The sequence below is a fragment of the Felis catus genome, chromosome A3 (genome assembly GCF_018350175.1).
Source record: "Felis catus isolate Fca126 chromosome A3, F.catus_Fca126_mat1.0, whole genome shotgun sequence".
Taxonomy (NCBI): Eukaryota; Metazoa; Chordata; class Mammalia; order Carnivora; family Felidae; genus Felis; species Felis catus.
Genome location: NC_058370.1, coordinates 102,946,744 through 102,968,566, shown reverse-complemented (window position 1 = coordinate 102,968,566; position 21,823 = coordinate 102,946,744). Strand labels below are relative to the sequence as shown.

Below are 21,823 nucleotides of genomic sequence, written 5' to 3'. Positions count from 1 at the left end.
GGTTGCTGCAGGGGCAGAAAAGTGAGCTCTCTGGCCTCTGTTCCTGGGAGGTGTGGTTCTGATCCTTGCCTCACTGGGCTTTGTGAGAGGGAAAGGGAGCAAAAAGGATCGTCCACAGAGGTTGGTTTAAAAAATTCCAGTGAAACTGCCCTTCACCCAAAGTCTTAGGTGTTTGAGAGGTCTCCCCTCCCAGCCCCCGCCTGGGGGAGTCTGACAGGTAAACTATGAAGAAGGTCCCAGGGACACTCTTTACGGGGCTTCTCATCTTTTGAGTCCCTGCTCAAATAAGCATCCCTTTGCGGAGGCATTCCCAACCCCACGCTAAACAGGTCTCCTCCCTGCCCTTGTGTGTTCTGCTATGGCCCTGTGAAGGGCTCTGGAATAGGACCGATCACATTTGTAATGGGGTTTCTCGGTAGATTTTGACTTTATTGTCTATCTTCTCCACTACAGGGCCCCAGGGCCAGGGACCATATCTGGGATTTTTACCCAGGGACCACACATAGCAGGCAGCTAGCAGGAGCTCAGCAAAATGAATGGAGTGTGGTCATGCGGGTGCTGGTCTGAGCAGGACCAAGCTGGGCAGTCTCTGGGTAAACCTTGGCTGCACATCACATCACCTGGGAAGCTTCTAGAAATCTCGATGCCAGCCTCATTTCAGAGAATCTGACTCCAGTGGCCTGGGTTAGGGCTCAGGCATTAGTATTTTTTAAAATTGTCCCTAGTGATTTTAATCAAGCAAATGCCTGAGGACCAGTGAAGCCATCCTTCAGAGTTAAAAAGCTGCAGTCCTAGGAAAGGGCCAAAAGCAGGGGAATTCAGAGTGCACAAAGGATCAGACTCAAGAGGACCTGAGGTGACATGGCATACCTGGAGTTGACCTGATCTGAACACATTATGAGGCTGGGGCTCTTGAACCCAGCAGTACGACCTGCTGGCTGGTGGAGACTTGGCTGGTGTTTGGAGAATGAATGGCACCCATGGGGCTGTCTCCTGCCACAGAGGAGACAGGTGGGGTGCCCGGGAACCCACGGACGTCTAGCTAGAGGCAGCAGGAATTCTCACAGCAGCAATGCACAGCCCTGTCTGGGGTTCCTCTGTTTACCAGGAAATGTGCTCACTTGGTTTTGTTAGGTTATGACGGGTGTGTGTTTGTGAGTGCATGTGCACGTGCCTGTGTGCCGGTGCCTGTGATTGCAACTGTGTCTGCGTGAACGAGTGATTGTATTTGCGATGGTGTGTGTATGTGCAGGTGTACCTGTGATGTATCTTCAAGAGAGAGAGAGAGAGAGGGAGTGTGTGTGTGTGTGTGTGTGTGTGTGTGTGTGTGTGTGTGTTACAGGGTAGGGGGAGGCTGCTTTCTGCAAGGGTCTGGAGCACTGATCTCATGGGGATGGACAGTATTGTCCCCTCTCCTGCAGTCCTCCATGGCTTTCCAATTGTGTCCCTCTTGTCTGCACATCTGTCCTGAGTTACTTTGCAGGGTTTTTGTGATTAGCTGGATGGGAGCAGGTGGTCATGGGGAAGGAGGGCAGGTTGAGCAGTGTGGGGATCCCATGGGTGGGGGCCCCGTCTTAAAACTGCTGCCCACTCTGTGGCCTTCCCACTAGAAGAGAAACAGCCTCACTGGGGAGACAAGAAAGGGAAACGTAATAAACGCCTCACCTTTCCTCCCCATGGTAGCCCTAAGTGAGTAAGGAGGGCAGGGTCTCAGCATCCTCCTTGCCCGTGGGGTGGTTCAGAAGGCTTCCCCTTCCCCCAAATTTCTCTTTGTGAAGGTTCTTTTGGTTACCTTCTCCCATCTGCTTTTTACAGTTTAATGACAGAAAAAAATGTTTTTGGTATACATTTCCATGATTTTTCCCATAGAGCTATATATTCTATATGTGGTAACTACCACCACAGTCAGGATACCGTTCTGTCACCTCTGAACTGATCTGTCCTTCATCACTGTGGTTCTGTCTTCTCCACAGTGTCATATAAATGGAATCAACAAGTGCATAGCCTTTTGAGTCTGGCATTTTAAATTTAGCATAATGCATTTAAGATTCTTCCATGTTATTCTAGTCTGCATAGTCGTTTTACTAATACTGTAACAGTCATATTTCATGGTGTAGGTGTACCACAGGTTTAAAAAAATTTTTTATGTTTATTTATTTTTGAGAGAGAAACAGAGAGACAGAGTGAGTGGGGTAGGGCAGAGACAGAGGGAGATATGGAATCCAAAGCAGACTCCAGGCTCTGAGCTGTCAGCACAGAGCCTGACGCAGGACTTGACCCCACGAACCATGAGATCATGACCTGAGCTGAAGTCAAATGCTTAACGAACTGAGCCACCCAGGCGCCCCAGTGTACCACAGTTTGTGCATTGGTTCACAGTTTGTGCATATCGTTCACTGAACTGAATGATACTTAGAATGTCATTTCCAGTTTTTGGTGATTATGAGTGGAACTGCTATAAGCATTCCCATACATCTGTGTGTGTGTGTGTGTGTGTGTGTGTGTGTGTGTGTGTGTGTGTGTGTGAATATAAATATAAATATTCTTTTCTCTTGTGCAGATATGTAGAAGTGAGATTGCTGGGTCCTATGGCAAATGCATACTTAACTTTGTAAGAAACTGCCAAACTGTATTCCATATTAGTTGTATCATTTTACATTCCCTCCCACCAGCAATGTATAAAAGACTGTGTTACGCTACATCCTCACCACTTAATATTGTCAGGTTTGTTTGTTAACAAGTCATTCCGATAAGTAGGCAGTGAGGTCTTATTGTGGTTTTTAGTTCCATTTCTCTAATGACTAATAATATTGAGAATCTCTTCATGTGCTTATTTGCCATGAGGACTCTACTGAGTAAAGTTCTGTCCATCTAAAAACTGGATTAATTTCTGGGGTGCCTGGATGGCTCAGTCGGTTAAGGTCTGACTTCAGCTCAGATCATGATCTCACAGCTTGTGAGTTCGAGCCTCGCATCAAGCTCTGTGCTGAAGCTCAGAGCCTGGAAGCTGCTCTGTGTCTCCCTCCCTCTCCCTCCCTCCCTCTCTCTCTCAAAAATAAGTAAACATTAAAAAATGCATAATTTCTTATTGTTCAGTTTTGAGTGTTCTTTTTTTTTTTAATTTTTTTTAACATTTATTTTTGAGACAGAGAGCCACACGGCATGAACAGGGGAGGGGCAGAGAGAGAGGGAGACACAGAATCCGAAAGAGGCTCCAGACTCTGAGCGGTCAGCACAGAGCCCGACGCGGGGCTCGAACTCACGGACCGTGAGATCATGACCTGAGCCGACGTCGGACGCTTAACCGACCGAGCCACCCAGGCGCCCCGGTTTTGAGTGTTCTTTATGTATTCTAATTACAAGTCTTTTTCAGATATGTGAACTGCAAATATTTTCTCTCAGTCTGTAGCTTGTTTTAAGAACACCTATCCCAGAGCAAATGTTTTATTTTTTTTAATTTAATTTATTTTTTAAATTTACATCCAAGTTAGTTATCATATAGTACAACAGTGATTTCAGGAGTAGATTCCTTAGTGCCCCTTCCCCATTAAGCCCATCCCCTCTCCCACAACCCTTCCAGTAACCCTCTGTTTGTTCTCCATATTTATGAGTTTCTTCTGTTTTGTCCCCCTCCTTGTTTTTATATTATTTTTGTTTCCCTTCCCTTATGTTCATCTGTTTTGTATCGTAAAGTCATATGACTGAAGTCATATGATATTTGTCTTTCTCTAATTTCACTTAGCATAATACCCTCCGGTTCCATCCACGTAGTTGCAAATGGCAAGATTTCATTCTTTTTGATTGCTGAGTAATACTCCATTGTGTGTATGTATGTATATATATATATATATATATATATATATATATATATATATATATGCCACGTCTTCTTTATCCATTCATCCATCGATGGACATTCGGGCTCTTTCCATACTTTGGCTATTGTCAATAGCACTGCTATAAACTTTGGGGTGCACGTACCCTTCTGAAACAGCACACCTGTATCCCTTGGATACATACCTAGTAGTGCAATTGCTGGGTCATAGGGTAGTTCTATTTTTAGTTTTTTGAGGAAACTCCATACTGTTTTCCAGAGTGGCTTCACTAGTTTGCATTCCCACCAGCACTGCAAAAGAGATCCTCTTTCTCTGCATCCTCGCCAACATCTGTTGTTGCCTGAGTTGTTAATGTTAGCCATTCTGACAGGTGTGAGGTGGTATCTCATTGTGGTTTTGATTTGCATTTTTTCATGTGTCAGTTGGCCATCTAGATGCCTTCTTTGGAAAAGTGTCTATTCATGTCTTTTGCCATTTCTTCACTGGAATATTTGTTTTTTGGGTGTTGAGTTTGATAAGTTCTTTATAGATTTTGGATACTAACCCTTTATCTGATATGTCGTTTGCAAATGTCTTCTCCCATTCTGTCAGTTGCCCTTTAGTTTGGCTGATTGTTTCTTTCATTGTGCAGAAGCTTTTCATTTTGATGAGGTCCCAATAGTTTATTTTTGCTTTGGTTTCCTTTGCCTCTGGAGATATGTTGACTAAGAGGTTGCTGAGGCCAAGGTCAAAGAGGTTTAAAGGTTTTAAACTTTAATGAATCTAAATTGATCAATTTTTTATTTTTATGGATCATGCCTTTGGTGTCAGGTCTGAGAACTTTTGCCCAACCCCAGGTCCTGAAATTTTTCTTCTGTGTTTTCTGCAGATTTTTTTTTTTTATGGTTTTGCATTTTTACATTTAGGTCTGTGATCCATTTGGAGTTTATTCTTGCGTAAAGTGTAAGTTGTACATTGGGATCACTTTTTGCATATAGATTCCCATTTGTTCCAACACCATTTGTTGAGAAGATAATTCATTTGCCATTGAATTATTTCAGCAGCTTTGACAAAAATCAGTTCATTGCACACATATGTGAGTACTTCTGCCTGCAACACACTATCTTGATTACTATAACTCTCTAGTAAGATTTAAAATCGGGTAGATTTTAAGATTTTGTTATATTTTTCCAAAATTGTTTTGACTATTCTAGTTTCTTTGCCTTTCCATTAAGATTTTAGGATTAGGGGCGCCTGGGTAGCTCAGTCAGTTAAGCATCCAACTCTTGATTTTGGCTCACGGGGAGCTGAGTCCTATGTTAGGCTCTGTGGAACACACTTGGGATTCTCTCTCTCTCTCTCTCTCTGTCTCTCTCTCTCTCTCCTGCTGCCCTTCCCCACACATGCACTCACGCACTCTCTTTCTCTCAAAAACAAAAAAATAAAACATTAAAAAAATAAAATTTTAGAATTAGCTTGTCTATTTCTTAGAAACAAGAAATCCTATCGGAATTTTTATTGAGATTAAATTAAATCTATTGATCGATTGGGGTGAATTGACATGTTTAACAATATCGAGTCTTCCAATCTATGAACATAGTATGTCTGTCCATTTATCTAGATCTTTGATTTGTTTCATCAGCATTTAAAAATTTTCAACATAAATATACTTTGTTAGATTTATACCTAAGTATTTCATTTTTGGAACTCCTTTAAATGGCATTATTCTATTAAATTTTCATTTCCAGTGGTATATTCCTAGTATATGGAAATCTAATGGATTTTTCCATGTTGATCTGTTATCCTGTGGCATTGTGGAACTCCCTTATTAGGAAGTTTTTTTGTAGATTCTCTCGGATTTTTTTATATAACTGATTATGTCATCTGTGAATACGGGCAGTTTTATTTCTTCTTTCCAATTTATGTGCCATTGGGTTATTTATTTAGCTTTATTACACTGACTAAAACCTCTAGTACCATGTTGGATAGGGATGTGGACATCCTTGCCTTGTTCTAGAACTTAGGAAGAAAGCATTTGGTTGTTTGTTTTTTTTTTTTTTAACATTGTGATGCTAGCTATAGGGTTTTTTTGGTAGATGCCATTTGTCAAGTTAAGATTTCCTTTGAGTCATAGTTTGACAGAGTATTATGAATGGGTGTTGAATTTTGTCACATGCTATTTCTGCTTCAATTTCTATGATCCAGTCTGTTAAAAAAGTGGATGACCTTGATTGATTTGCTAATTTTGAAACCAGCCTTCCTGTCCCAGATAATCTTAATTGGTCTTATTTCTGTTTTTATATATGTTTCTCTATATTCCTCTGTATTTCTGGATTCCACTTGCTAACATTTCGTGAGTATTTTTGTCTGTGTTCATGAGGGATATTGGTGTATAGTAGGGGTCAGCAAACTATGGCCCCTGGGCCACATGCAGCCCACTGCTGGTCGAATCTGGCCACACCTGTTCATTTACATATTTCTGGAGCTGCTTTTTGCCCTACAGTTGCAGAGTTGAGAGGTTGCAACAGAGGCCATACGGGCTTCGAAAAAGAAAACGTTTACGCCCTGGCCCTCTATAGATAACATTTGCTGACCCTGGTTTATAGTTTTCTTCTACTGTCTTTGCCTGGTTTTGTTACCAGGGTCATGTTGGCTTCATAAAATGTGAAGTGTTCCCTTCTCTTCTGTTTTCTGAAAGAGCTTGTGTAGGATTTGTGTCAGTTCTTGAAATGTTTGGTAGAATTTACCAATGAAATCATGTGAGCCTGGAGATTTCTTTTCTGGAAAGTTTTTTTGTTTTGTTCTGTTTAAAAATATGTTTTTAATGTTTATATATTTTTGAGAGAGAGACAGACAGACAGACAGAGTGTGAGCAAGGGGAGGGGCAGAGAGATAGGGAGACACTGGGTCCGAAGCAGGCTCCAGGCTCCAGGCTCCGAGCTGTCAGTTGTCAGCACAGAGCCCGACGTAGGGCTGGGGCCAACAAAACCACTAGATCGTGACCCGAGCTGAAGTCAGACACTTAACCGACTGAGCCACCCAGGCGCCTCCCCCTCTTCTGGAAGGTTTTTAACTATGAATTCAATTTCTTTGACAGATACAGAACTATTTAGGTTAGGTTTCTCCTTTGGGCGAATTTTGGTAGTTTGTGGCTTTCAAAAAATTTGGTCTGTAGTCGTCTCTTTTAAATGTAGTCAACTGCTTTTAAATGCCCTGAAGATTAGTCCACATTTCTAAACAATTGATCTCCTGTAATGACAGATACTTTGTGCCATTGTTCACCGCAGAGCCAAATAGTCTACTATGATTAACTTCCTTTCTTATGTAAGTAATTCTTCTGTCGTCCTGAAATTTTTCCCCCTTTCCCCTCGGTCAAATACATAAGCACAGTGGTTTCCAGAAGCTCTTTCCTATTCCACGTTCTGTCAGGGCTGCTTTCCCTAGGAGCCTGTACTTGCCAGTCCGGCTGACCCTGACTTTGGCTGCCTGCTCTTCGGAGCTGGAGTCTATGTTTTATAGATCAGACGTCTTCCTCTTTCTTGGCTCACTCCCTTGTTTTTCTGAACGCATCCTCAGGAAAATGATGTTTTAATGTGTTCTCGTGAGGTGTTCCCAAGTCACTGTCCTCCTGTAGATAGTACCCTTTTTCTACACCGACCCCTTAAAGCAGTCAGCAGTACACATTATGCCCAGGCTGTCCGTGGGGAAAGCCCTCATGTGGGGCCGCGGAGCCCTCGTGGGGAGCGAGGCCAGAGGAAGAGGTAAGAGGAGGGCAGCTGGCCTATCCACTGTCCCCTCCTGACCGTGTCAGGGGAGGGAGGTGGAGGAGAGGATTCCAGACTATTCCTTGATCTGTGATGAATGAGGTGGAGAAGGCATGTGTGCCCGGAGTCTAGGCTGAGATGGCTTGTTGGTCACTTTAGAACTCAGAGTGGAAGGACACTACAATTGACCAGGGCTGTCTGCACAAATCCACGGGTATGGGCTGAAGCGACAGGGACACGTGAAGCATCCAGATCTAAAATAGGGGTACAGGGATTCTCCACTCTGAGAGTTTGCGTTGCGCCGCTTGGCTTCTGCAAAAGCCCTACAAAAGGACCTGTTTTCACTGTCCAAAAGAAATCGGGGAGGATTTTCGCTTTTATGAAAAAAGGCAAAAAGCAAAACCAGCGGTCCGCGTTGGTTTCGCAGCGAGCTGTTGTAAAGGCTGCGGCAGCCGGAGCAGCGAGGGTGGCGCCACCAAGCTCCTTCCCTGGGAACCACACTCAGCATCTCAGCACCCAGCCTCTAGAGCTTTGAGCCGTGTCCGTGAGCGTCCGAGCTTCCTCTGGGGAAGCTCAACAAAATTTCCATATAAATTAACGGTAATTGCATCTTCGCTTGAGGCCACTTTGGCTTACAAAGGGTTTCATAGGAACCCTTCGCTCTCAGATAGCTGGGGGGTGGAGGGGTGGGGGTGAACAGACCTGTATTTCACAAAACAAATATTTGGTGCCTCCAATGGCCCAGGTGCCAGGATCAAGACAGACAAGGACCCCGCTTTTGGTTTCGAAAGAGCTGCCCTGGAACTGAATTTGGCAGACCCGGTGACACTTTGAGCTGGGCTCAGCTGGGCTGTTCTGCTGATCTGCTCCAGATTCAGCCCCTCTGGACTGCCAGCCTCATTCATCTGTGGACGGCTGCCAGGTTAGCCGAGGTGGGCTGGTCTCGGAGGGCCGCACACAGCCCGTCATCCTTCAGCAGGCTAACCTGGCCTTTTCACATGGCGGTAGTGGCCGTGGGCCGAGACTGAGCACGAAGCACAAGACTTCTTGAGACCCTGTTCAAAAATGAACCTGGGATTTGGGGTTGATCCGGGTACGGATCCTGATGCCAGCAGATCAGGATACAACTGCCGTTGAAAAGAGAGTTTGTTATTTACAGTTCCCAAGAAGATGGGGCACACCATGCCTCATGAAGCCTCGGAGAGACCAGGCAGAGAGATAGGGCAGGAAACTTCCTGCCTTTATTGGGGTTTCTGAGGGAAGGAATGGGTGAGACAGGGTAAGGGGGCTAACCCAGTTGAGATTGGCTAGTTTGACTAATCTTAGCAGGGTTGCCCCTATAGTTGCCTGATGCCTGATCCTGGGGCTGTGGAGAGAGGGGGGCTGGGGTGGGAGGGGGTGTTACTGTCTCACTAGTGCAAGAGTCAGATAAGGGGGGGAATGGTTCTTGGCTTGGTCGGTTTGCATGTCAAAGGTGTGCAGCGGGAGTGTGCAGGGTGTTGAGTTGTTTGCTACCTCTAGGAATTTGCTAGCCCTGAGAGGGGCAGTCTGTCCCGAATCAGCAGGGCCCCAGATGTCAAAATATCAGACACAGAAACTACACAACATGGTTCATCTAGATCCAGCCTTGGAACTGGTATATCGCTTCCACTACATTCTCTTGGCCAAAGCAAGTCACAAGCAAGTCACAAGGCCAGCCTAGATCCGAGAGGTGGGAAAAGAGATTTCCATCTTTATGAGAAAAGCGGCACAGTCTCCTTGCAAATGATGTAGATGGCTGGGGGGCGGGGAGGGGGGGGGAAGGGGTTTGGATGTGGCTGTTTCTGCAAACTTTCCATCATAGTGACCCAGAGATTTACTCTGCACAGTCACCTATCTTTAGACACACGTGTGCAGTCAGAGTGAGGAGGCGTGACAGAGAGGCCTTCCTGGCACCTTGGGCTTTCTCCAGAGATCCCCTCCTTCCCCTGGCACCTTCAGGAACGGGACTCAAGTCCTGTCAAGGACACCCCTGATTACAGAGAGGAATGGTGGCCCCTTTGCTCTCTTAGGGTCGTTTCTGGCCCCAGCTTTGGGAGGTGGGTATTGACAGTGTGAACGGTGACAGCTGAGGTGTGGCCTGCTAGGGAAGGACAGTGTGACAGGGCAGCATAGTGCCTTCTTGGGGCAGCCTGGAGTCTTTCAGTTGGGAACCAACGCCCTGCCAGGCCTGCTCACACTAGAGGATCAATCCTGCTTGACACCACACTTGATTCCAGGTGGACCAAACCGTCTTGGTCTGTGAAGCTGCTGGCCTCACCATCCGGCCACCAGCCCTCCCTCCATGCCTGCCCAGGCGTGCTTCCCAGCCAGCGGTCCGTGCTTCACGTGTCCCGGGATGAATGTCTGTCTCCTCTTGACAGAAGCCTGACGGTGCTGGTCACTCCCTTGATCCAGAGGGAAAACGGTGGGGCTGCCGGGCTGCCGCCAGGCTTCTCGGGGCTTGTGCCGCCCTGGGGCCCTGGGAGAACATCAGGGCAGACTCTCTGGGTGGGTAGAACTTTCTACATCCTTTCAAACCCTCCACCAGAGTCTTTCATGCTTCTTGGTAACTGCCCAGGACCTAAAATTAGTCCATTACGTGCATTTTCATGAAAGAAAAAAAAAGTGCCTATACTTTTGACAGGACTCAAACCTACCCATTTCAGTAAGTAGACTCTATACCTCAAGGAAGCAATCATTTATTTTCCCTGCATATAAGAAAACGTGTGCCCCCGTGGCCGTCTGGGTACCAGAATCTCCCTAGGGAGGCAGCTAAATGGAAAGAAAGGCCCAAGGAACTCATTCTGGTGATGGATTTCCAAGTAACATCGAGATACGACAATTGTTCGTGTCTGAGAACTGGAGGACCGGGGAGAGGTTGGTGGCAACTCAAGGCACCCAGAAGTCCCCCCAAGCTGCTCGTTAGCCCCACTGTTGCCCTCTGGTTTGGCCAATGACCCAGACATTTCTCTTTATGCTAGAGATTATAGTGCCCCTAGGCCCTCCACAGAGGGAGGGCACACTGCAAGCCCAAGGGGAGCCCTTTCCTCTGCTCCCCTGGGCTGTGTTTCCTAACTCTGCAGGAGGGGCTGGGGTCAGAGAACATGACGTACAACTGGGTGCACTGCCCAGGAAGCTCAGAGAGTCGATGCTTCTGGCTTACTTGAAGAAAGGGAAAGCACCACAGAGTTCCAAGGTAGGGAGGGGTGTCCGTAGTGTCAGAGGCAAAAAGAAACAAAGAAAAGCTGCTTCCAGAGAAGCATCAGACACCAGTCAGTCATTTACACTGTAGTGAGAAAACATACACAGAAGTTAGCATCAGCTGAACGTGTCAGTATCACCTCAGGGGCTCCTGTGATTTAGGCCTTTTGTCTGATTGCATGATTCAAGATTTTACCCTTTTAGAAGTTACCCTTACTAACTGGTAAGATAATGTGCTCATTCAACAACTTTGTCCTGAGTGCCAGTCCTGCTGGAGGTCAGTCACTCTTCTGGGCCTGAGGAGGCAGCATGACCCAAGGCAGTTTAGCAAGTGGAAAAGACTCGTAGCACCTGGTCCATGTCTTGGCTCCCACTCTTCCTCTTCCTGGATGAGCACCCGAGGGAAAGGTCTTGCCTCTGATGACTCAGTTGCCTCCCATGAACAAGTGAGGATAACAGACATATATGTCTCACAGGATTGTAGTAAGGAGAAAATGAATGGGATTCAAAGAACAGTTTCATAATAAGTGCTCAGTTTGTCGTAGGGGAGGGGAAGCTGAGGCAGACACAGGCCCTGCTGTCAGGTAGCGTGCCAAGCGAGAAGAGAAAAACAAGAGAAACGTGAGAAGTATCAGAAGGCAGGTAACTGGAATGGGGTACTGTTTTGAAGGGAGGCCAGGAGGCTACTGTACCCTTAGTAGGCAGGTACTCTCAGATAACGGAGCTTCTAAGTGAAAGTGGAAATACAGAGCCTGACTTCTGAGGACCAGGGGCAGAATTTCTGGACAGAAGAAACAGCCCGTGCAAAGGCCCTGAGATGGAAACAAGCTTGCTGAGGTGTGTGGAGAAACACAGATGAGGTCCAAACACCGGAGTTCAGCAGACAGAGGAAGGCACTCAATCTGGGCACAGTTGGCAGTGGCTGAACTTGATCACACAGGGCTCTGGAGGCAGCATAATGACCCCCCCCAAACATGTCTATATTCTTATTCCCAGAACCTGTGAATCTGACCTTGATTTTAGCTCAGTGAGACCCATGTCAGACTTCTGACCTCCAGAACTGTAAGATAATAAATTTATGTTGGTTTAAGCTGCCAAGTTTATGTTTTTTTGTAGCAGCAATAGGAAGCAAATACACCCAGGTCCACGGTAAGGGAGCTGGCCTTATTCCCATGTGTAGGGAGCCATTGTTGGGGGTTAGGCGAGTATGTGATGCGGTCTGGCCTCTGACCTCTGTCTTTGGAAAGCATGGATCATAGGGAAGGTGAGGACATGGGAAGAGCAGGTAGGACACACTTGTGGTGGTCCGGAGAGGATCATTCCAGTCTTGCTATTGCCTGCCCACCCAGAAACACTTGGGCTTGTTGACTAGTGAGGGTAGGAAGAACTGGAAGCATTAGCCTTCACAGCCATCCAGGCTAATTGTTACTCTAAGAATAACGAATCCCAAGACCCCGGATCTCCCACCATGCCCAAGCTCAAAGCAGCCATTTTATCTGTCCCGTTAGCTTTGCCCATGCTGCCTGTGGGGACCAGGCTTTTTGTCCGCTCCATCCTCTCTCTTCCCCCTCTTCAAAGGAGTCAACCACAGGAGACTTGGTTTTCTGCTAAAACCCAGATGTTGATTTGCATGAGTCACATAACTCTGGGGTCCTGTGTGAACATGAGTACACATGTATACCACATACTGAAGCAACCAACAACCAGCAAAAACCTTCCTGAAGGGTCTATGTATGTGGCAGGGGGACAGCCAGGGGAACTGAGAGGGGCCACCAGCAGACAGGGGGACTTCTCTGAGACCCTCATTCTCGTTCTCGTAGGCTGAAGAAAGAGACAGAACCTACTTTCTGAGTGGATGGGCTAAACACAGTGTGGTGCATAAGGTAGCCATGCCATCCTCCGACTGGGTGTCCCTTAGCCTCAGTTTCCCTAGCTGTAAAATGGAGATAATGGTGCCCACCTAATAGGGCTGCATGGAGGACTGACTGAGATAAAGATGGCTGTGTTTTTTGGGGGGCGCCTGGGTGGCTCAGTCGGTGAAGCGGCCGACTTCGGCTCAGGTCATGATCTTGCGGTCCGTGAGTTCGAGCCCTGCGTCTGGCTCTGTGCTGACAGCTCAGAGCCTGGAGCCTGTTTCAGATTCTGTGTCTCCCTCTCTCTGACCCTCCCCCATTCATGCTCTGTCTCTCTCTGTCTCAAAAGTAAATAAACATTAAAAAAACAAACAAACAAACAAGATGGCTGTGTTTTCTACAGCAGTGCCTGATGTGAAGTAGGGTACTTGGTAAATATCTGTGGAATCCTGAATGAATGAATGAATGAATGAATGAATGAATGAATGAATGAAAAGAAACACTATATTAAATTTTGCATAACATGCCCCATTTCTGAGGCTCTGAGGTCCTCCGGTTGTGGAGAGAGGTGAGGGGAAGGCCTGACTGTCAGGTGGGCTCCAGCAGGAGACTGTGGCTGGTTGAGTGGCATGGCTCTGTGTGTGTGTGTGCATGTGTGTGTGAGCTGAGCTCTCCACTGGGCTGGGCGTCATGTTTGCTAAAGATAATGCCGGTGCCGGTAAGGCACGAGGAGGTCTACAGGTGGTGTGGCAACTAGACAAAAGTTAGCTGGGCAGCAAGCAGTTATTAGCAGGCAGGTGAAAGAATAAGGCAGGTTTGGGTGATGAGATGAATACGATTGTCCTGGCCTCACACTTCGTTCCTTCACCCCTCATTCATTCATTCCTTTGTTGATTCATCTAGTTTGAGCTCAGAGCCTCTGCTCAGTGAGGAGGATACCCAGCTGTCCATAACTGGTTTTCTGCTCTCAAGCATGCAAAGCAGCCAGGGGAGTGGTGGGCTGAGAGGGTGTCCATAAGGGGGCCATCAAGGCCGGCAGGGGCTGTGGTAAAACGAGAGGAGTCAGGAGGCGGATGGAGGCAGGGCTCTTGGTGGCTCTCCATGGACCCCTCTCTAAAGTAGACCCAGTCATCCTGTTACATCTGGATCTGGAGAAGGCATGCTGGGGTTTAAATCCTGGATGTGTCACCGTGGCCAAGCGACCACTTGGCTTCCTCACCTATAAAGTGGGCGTAATAATGTGCCCACAGCCTGGCGTTGTCGTGAGCATTTAACGAGTTGCTTGTGTAAAGTGTGGTGACGGTGCTGGCTCTGGATTCCCTCTGTTGTCATCGCTTCTGTGGTCATTTTAAAAACTATACAAGATGGGGGATTGGAGTGTAAATATAGAATTATGGACAGCCAGCATAAACCCCCAAATGCCCTGAGCACCCAGGGGTCCGGAGCTCCAAAAGGAGTCTCAGCTGGAAGACTGTGGTGGCTAATTTTACGTGTCCACTTGGCTAGACCAAAACACCCGAATATTTGATCGGACGCTTAGGATCTAGATGTTGCTGTGAAGGTAGTTTTTAGATGCGATTAGCATCAAACCAGGAGACTTTAAGTAAAACAGATGCCTTTCATGATGTGGGTGGGCCCCCATCAAAAGACCAAGAGCCACCAAGATGGAAGGAATTCTGTCTCTAAACTGCCTTTGGATTCAAGCTACATCAACTGTTCCCTGGGTCTTCAGCCTACCACGTGCTTTGCAGCTTTTGACTTCTCAGCCCCCACAACTGCATGAGCCAGTTTCTTAAAATAAATCTGCCTCTCATCCTCTGTCTCTCTCAATAGGTTGTGTGCATACACAGTGTGCATTCTGTTGGTTCTGTTTCTCTAGACAAGCCTGACAAGGGCCTTGGCCAACCCCCCAAGCAAAATTCACTCACTTCCCCCAGAAGCATCCACTTTCTCTCCTCTTCTGGGGTGCTGGGTAGGGGTCACTGAGATGAGGGAAGGCGAAGGAGTTATAACCCGCCTCTGACTTGCTCTAAAATTAAAATAACTTCTGGAGAACAAAACATGCACAAATCCGACATGACTCAGACGCGGAGGGCTTCAAGCCTTGGCTAGCAGGCACACATTTGGCAAGTGTGCTCTGTCCTTTCATAGACCTAATGGCATCAAAACATCTGTGTTCCCATTAACAAAATGCTGACATGACACATAGCTGTGGCTTAGAAGAAACCAGCTCAAGAGACGGCCGCTCTGAGGTCTGAGGGGTCATCCGTGGCCACCTGAAGGGGTCTCGGGGTTCTACTGTCAGCGAGGTGGCTCTCGGGGATTGTCACTGTCTCAAGACTGTCACCGTAAGAAAGGCCATTGAGCCAGGTCATGTGAGAACAAAAACCTCAAAGACCACCCCCCCCAACCACGCACACCCCTGGAACTGCACCCATGCCCTTAGGTGCCTTGAGAGCAGGCTCTGGGTCTCGAATTTCATTTATAAATTGAACCCAAATGGCCAGAAGGCATGGATGTAGTGGTAGGGGTCAGGTCTTCTGGGTTCTGGCATAGTGATGGGGTGAGCTGGGGTGGGGGATGCATATAGCCTTTGTCTTTGTCCACACCTGGCCCAGCAGGTAGGGTGTTGTATAAAATGGCGCTGGAAGCCCACCTCTACTGGGGCACTGGTTAGTTTCAGAGAAAGGGAGTGTTGTAAGCTCTGATGAATGTCCATTAGATCCTCCAGAATAAATATTATGAGAGAATGGGTTGGGAAGAAGGTGGGCAAGATTTCCCCGGGGGGTAGCAGGGAGGGTGGAATATGGTTTGATGGCTGCATTACTTCCAAGAACCCTCGGACCAGAGCCCCCACCCTCCTGGCTCTCAGCACTGGCCTGTGTGTTCCAGAACCATCTATGCCACCTCCACCCCAGCTTGGGAACAGCCAGGCGGGGTGACTTCTGTTGCTACTTCTTTCACTGGCTCATGTCTTTCCCTGCAAATACTGCCATTGGCATGGAGTGGCATGAAGTGCCCACCCATTTGAAGAGTTTGAACACGGACACCGTAAATCCTGGTCTTTTCTCCTCAAAGATGGAAGAGTTTCTCTGCATGTCTCTTCTTGGTACCATTTCAAAGAAATTATTAACTCAAAGAAATGGAAACTATTTTTCGTTATTTATTGTCAACGGCATAAGCCAGGCGTGGAGCCAAGCTTTCAAAGGGATGGAAACTTAAACCATTTGAGGGGATCTCCTCAAGAAAAATATTAACAATGGGGCACCTGGGTGGCTCAGTCGGTTGAGCGTCCAACTTCAGCTCAGGTCATGATCTTGAGGTTCATGAGTTCGAGCCCCACATCGGGCTCACTGCCGTCAGCACAGAGCCCACTTAGGATCCTCTGTTCGCCTCTCTGTCCTCCTCCTCTGCTTACTCTCTCTCTCTATCAAAAATAAATAACATCAAAAAATTTAAAATAAAGAAAAACATTAAAAATGAGGGCCCCTTGAGGGCTCTGGAAGAGACCTTTGAAAGTGGGGACCCCGACGTGGTGATTTCCTCAGCCACTGGGGTATGCCCTCCCTTCCCTGTGTGGAGCCCTCTCCTAGCCAGCCCCATCTGGATTTGACCTTTGCCCGGTCATGGCTTTGGTGAGCCTTCCCACCTGAGTGGGAGGAGGGCTATAAAAAGGCATGTGGAGCCTGTGGTTGTTTTTTGCAGTTGGGGTCTGAGACCTTGAGATGGGAAGGGTCTGCCCAAAGCCAGGCTTTGCTGTGCCAGTGCCAGGCTGCCATGCAGGTGGTGGACTCCTGAGGGTTTGGCCTCTTTCCTGTCCCCCGGCCCCGGAGGCCCTCACAGCCCCCTCGGCCCGACCTTGCCAAGGGCTACATTTGCAAAGAGGAAAGGACTTGTTTCCATGCTTCCGCCCCTCTCGGCCCAGAGCAGGAGATGGCAGTGGGTGTGGGGGGAAGCTGGCTGACAAGTGGAGCCCCTTCCCCAGACTGAAGAGAGCACTGGGGTCAGAAGTGAAATCGAGGGCCAGGGTCCCTTGATGATAACTGTGCTTTCTGACGTCCACGCAATGCCACAAGCCAGTGCCAAGAAGAGGGAGCTGATACAGAACCTGCATCCTGTGGTCCAGCCTGTGCAAGTGACCCTGGTATATGTGTGCATGTGCGTCTAATCCAAGTTCAAAACAGACAGAAAGTCAGCAGTGGTTGTCTCTGATCATGGGACTTGCTTATTCTTTGTTTTGATGTGTTTTCAGTATTTTGAATTGTTTTGCAGGAAGTATGCTTTCTATGATCATGCAAAATGATAAATCATTCTCTCTCGGTTTGGAAAGGGAAAACACTTAGCTCTTCAGCCCCCCTCCTGTGTTCTTTTGTTCCCAGAATGCAGACCTCCTGAGCCCTTGACTTGGTCTGTAAAGATTCCAGCCTCATCGCCCAGCCCTACAGATGAACCGAGTCATGCCTGTGCCAAAGTCCCACTCCAGGCAACAGATTTGAGGGTGGCTCTCAAAGGGATCCATTTCTAGCACTTTGGGATCAAGGAACTCCCCTGTTAGTAGCAACTGCCATACAGACCCATCAAACCTCATGTCAAAAGACAGTCATTCTCTCTGTTCCCTGGCACCCTGGCCCCTACCCGGCCTGCTGGCTTGCCAAGAGCACAAGATCTTTCTTTTCTTTCTTTCTTTCTTTTTTTTTTTTTTTAGTATTAGGGACTTTATTTTATTTTATTTTATTATTTTTTTATTTTTATTTTTATTTTTATTTTTTAATTTTTTTTTCAACGTTTATTTATTTTTGGGACAGAGAGAGACAGAGCATGAACGGGGGAGGGGCAGAGAGAGAGGGAGACACAGAATCGGAAACAGGCTCCAGGCTCTGAGCCATCAGCCCAGAGCTATTTTTTTTTATTTTTAGTATTAGGGACTTTATTTTTAATATAGTATTTAATATAATAAATAATATTTTTTAATATTGGGCTTTATTTTTTTATTATTTTTATTATTTTATTTTTAATATTAGGGACTTTATTTTTTACTCTCTCTCTCTATATATATGTATTTCACTATATATATTTCTGTATATTATGTATTATATATTATATATTATATTATATATATATAGTGAAATAATCACCACAGTAAGTTTAGTAAACATCACCTTCCAGAGCTACAAGTTGTTTTTCTCTTGTGATGAGAACTTTGAACACCTCCTCTCTTAGCCACTTTCAAATATACAGTACAGTACTGTTCACCGTAGTCATTATGCTGTACCTCACATCCCCAGAACTTATTCATCTTATAACTGGAAGTTTGTACCTTTTGACCCCCCTTCATGCATTTCTTCTGCTCCCCCCCAACCCTTCAACTCAAGCAACCACCAATCTGTTTGGTGTTTTAGATCTCACATATAAGTGACTTCATGTAGTATTTGTCTTTCTCTGTCTGACTTATTTCACTTAGCATAATGTCCTCAAGGTATATCCATATTGTGTCAAATAGCAAAATTTTCTTCTTTTTTATGGCTGAGTAATATTCCACTGTGTGTGTGTGTGTGTGTGTGTGTGTGTGTGTGTGTGTGTGTGGTGTGTGTGTGTGTGTGCACACATATATATGTATATATATGTGTGTGTGTGTATATATATTTTTAAATCTTTTTTTAAATCTTTTCCCCCATCGGTGGGCACTGAGTTTGCTTCCATATGTTGGCTAGAGTGAGTAATGGTGCAACAAACATGGGGCTGCAGATGTCTTTCTGAGAGAGTGATCTTGCTTCCTTTGGATACAGTGGATATAGAATTGCTGGATCATATGGTAGTTCCATTTTTAATTTTTTGAGGAACCTCCATGCTCTCTTCCACAATGCCTGCACCAATTTACATTCCCGCCAACAGTGCACAAGTAAGCAGTCCCTTTTCTCCACTACCTTGCCAACACTTGTTATTTCTTATCCTTTTGATCCTAGCCATCCGGAGAGGTGTGAGGTGATCTCACTGTGGTATTGATTTGCATTTCCTTGATGATAAATGATATTGAGCATCTTTTCTTGTACCTGTTGGCCATCTGGATATCTTCTTTAAAAAAAATGTGTCCGTTCAGAGGCATCTGGGCGGCTCAGTCAGTTAAGTGTCCAACTCTAGATTTGGGCTCAGGTCACGATCTCAAGGTTCGTGAGTTCAGGCCCTGCATCAGGCTCTGTGCTGACAGTGCAGAGCCTGCTTGGGATTCTCTCACCCTCTCTCCCTGCCCCTCTGCCATGCATGTGTGTGTGCCCTTTCTCTCTCTCAAAATAAATAAACTTTAAGAAAAAGAAAAAGAAAAATGTCTATTCAGTTCCTCTGCCCATTTTTAATTAGATAGGGTTTTTTTGCTATTGAATTATATGAGTTCTTTACATATTTTGGATACTAACACCTAATCAGATATATGATTTGCAAATATTTTCTCCCACTCTCTATGTTGCCTTTTCATCTTGTTGATGGTTTTCTTTGCTGTGCTGGAGCTTTTTTAGTTTGATGTAGCTCCATTTGTTTATCTTTGCTTTTGTTGCCTTTGCTTTTGGTGTTAAAGCCCAAAAAAATCCTTGCCAAGATCAATGCCAGGGAGCTTACCCTCTATGTTATCTTTTAGGAGTTTTATGGTTTTAGGTCTTAAGTTCAAGCCTTTAACCCAGTTTGAGTTAGTTTTTGTGTGTGGTGTAAGGTAGGGATCCAGTTTCATTCTTTTGCATGTGGCAGTCCAGTTTTCCCAGCACCATTTATTGAAGAGACTGTCCCTTCCCCGTTGTGTGTTCTTACCTCCTTTGTCATAAATTAATTGGCCATGGGGTGCCTGGGTGGCTCAGTCGGTTAAGCATCCGACTTCAGCTCAGGTCATGAGCTCACGGTCTGTGAGTTTGAGCCCCACGTCCAGCTCTGTGCTGACAGCTCGGAGCCTGGAGCCTGCTTCAGATTCTGTGTCTCCCTCTCTCTCTGCCTCTCCCCTGCTCATGCTCTGTCTCTCTCTGTCTCAAAAATAAATAAAAACATTAAAAAAAATTTTTTTAATAAAGAAATAAATTAATTGGCCATAAGCACATGGGTTTATTTCTGGGCTCACAGAGTTCCTTGTTATACCAATTTGTTCTGTTGGCATCACCCCGGTGAGGATGGAGGCAGGGATGGGCCAGGGCTCTGAGATCTTCCCTCAGCAAATCCACCTGAAATCCTTCCATCGGCCTCCCCTCCTGGGATGAGGTCTTTTTGTGCTTGGTCTTGAAGGTTTTTCCATTGTGACTGGTGAGGTGAGAACTTAGGAGGTTGGTGCCTATTGTCCACTGTGTGGGTGTTGGGAAGGGCTCCGGAAAGTGCATTAGAAGCAGAGGACAGCTGTGCCTGGACCCAGGAGCCAGTTAGACACACTTGGCTGCCCAGCGGCCGAGTGGAACCCGGCCTCTTTTCCTCCACCTGCTCTGTTCTCCTTTCTCTACTTCTAGGAGCCCCATGGCACCAACCCAGGCCCCTGGCAGAGGCCGTGGCACTGATCTCCTCTTCCCCACTTCAGAATGTAGCCTTTCTGTGTCCCCTGGGGCAGCTGTGGCCCAGTGAGCCCTCTCCAGATGTCAGGGCCCTGGCCACCTTGTACAAGAGGGAGGCAGCTGCTCACCGGGCTCAGTGTGGTCAGGGATGTTTCTTCCACTCTGGCCCTGCTTCCTGTCCCCACTGCCCGTGCTCCCTGACCTGAAACTTGCACAGGAGCCAGAACTCCACTCCTGTGGGTTATGTTGCTCAGGTCATAGCAACATAGCAGCATATCAGCTGCTGGTGCAAATTAATCGATAAGATCATTCACCACAGAGGGATGTGTGAAGAACAAATGAGACAGGGCGTAAGACACTCCACTGGGGCACGTGCAGCCGAGGGTTTGGGGTCTGGGGGTGGTAGCTCTGGGATGGATGTCATCCGTGTTCCCATTTTGGCCTTACCACTCCTAAGCTGCATGATTCAGGGACCGCTGCTTGAGTTTCAGCCCATATATTTTCATCTGTGAAATAGAGACAATCCCAGGCCTTCACGGGCATGCTACCAGCCAGCAGTACTCTTTGAAGCAGAAATGGCCTTGTCAACTGTGACGAACCTCACAAGTGTAACACATAAGTCATGAAGCCATCTTTTTTTTTTAATTAAAAAAAATTTTTTTTAACGTTTATTCATTTTTGAGAGATAGAGTGTGAGCGGGCAGGGGCAGAGAGAGAGAGAGACAGACAGACAGAATCAGAATCTGAGCTGTCAGCACAGAGCCCGACACTGGGCTTGAACTCACAAACCGTGAGATCATGACCTGAGCCAAAGTCAGGCGCCCAACCGACTGAGCCACCCAGGCACCCCAGTCAGGAAGCCATCTATAAAAGCAGCTTCTAATCACATCTTGGCCTTTTGGCTAAGATCCAGTGTTATAAGCAGCTTCTTCTATTTTTCTTTAAGGGAGGAGAAGTGGGTGTGGGAAACCCAGTCTGGGTAGGATGGTGTGTGGTGCTGGGCAGGTAGGGGATTGCAGGTCACTCGCTGCCCCGGTGCCCCAGAGCCTGCGTGGGAATCACTACAATGGGGGAGAAGGGAGGAAAACAAACAAAACCTCTCTTCCCAGCAATTGCATTTGGGGCTAGGCCCAGTCAGGCCCCAGTTAGGGTGGAGACCAAGGAGCCCCCATGGGTTAACGAGTTCCAGGGGCAACTGGGGATTCAGCTTTGTCAAAAGCATCCATTGAAGCGGGCCAGTGAGTCATCTGTTTGGTGAAATCCCCAAGGTGCCTTGGCCTGGCAGCCGCCTTGGGAGAACGGCAGCGGCTCTGTTTCCACCGTGGTGGCAGCACGCCATTGGCAAGGCTGGAAGCCACCCGGGCTGCGGAGGCCACATGACTCCCAGCCGCCGTGCGCCCTTTGAGAAAATTACGTAAAATTGTGAAACCAGTACTCACTGTAGAAAAGAATTAGGTATAAAAGATAAAATTAAAAATGATCCATAAGCCTATCCCGAGAGATAACTCTCACTGTCTTCTTGCTGTTCTCCTTTGTTCCGTGCGGGTAATGTGAGTCAGGTTAGATAAGGCCAGGCTGAGGGAACGCACAGACCCCATGGGACTCCCCCAAGGCCAAGGTCCTACTGTAAAGAAGGTCCCTTCTTTACTCCTTTT

General features: G+C 46.8%; 1 protein-coding gene across 1 annotated transcript in view; it reads left to right on the top strand.

Moving 5' to 3' along the window:
* Positions 1-21,823, top strand: part of FBLN7 (fibulin 7) — a 50,479-nt gene that overhangs the window by 2,251 nt on the left and 26,405 nt on the right. The gene's annotated exons all lie outside the window — the stretch shown is intronic.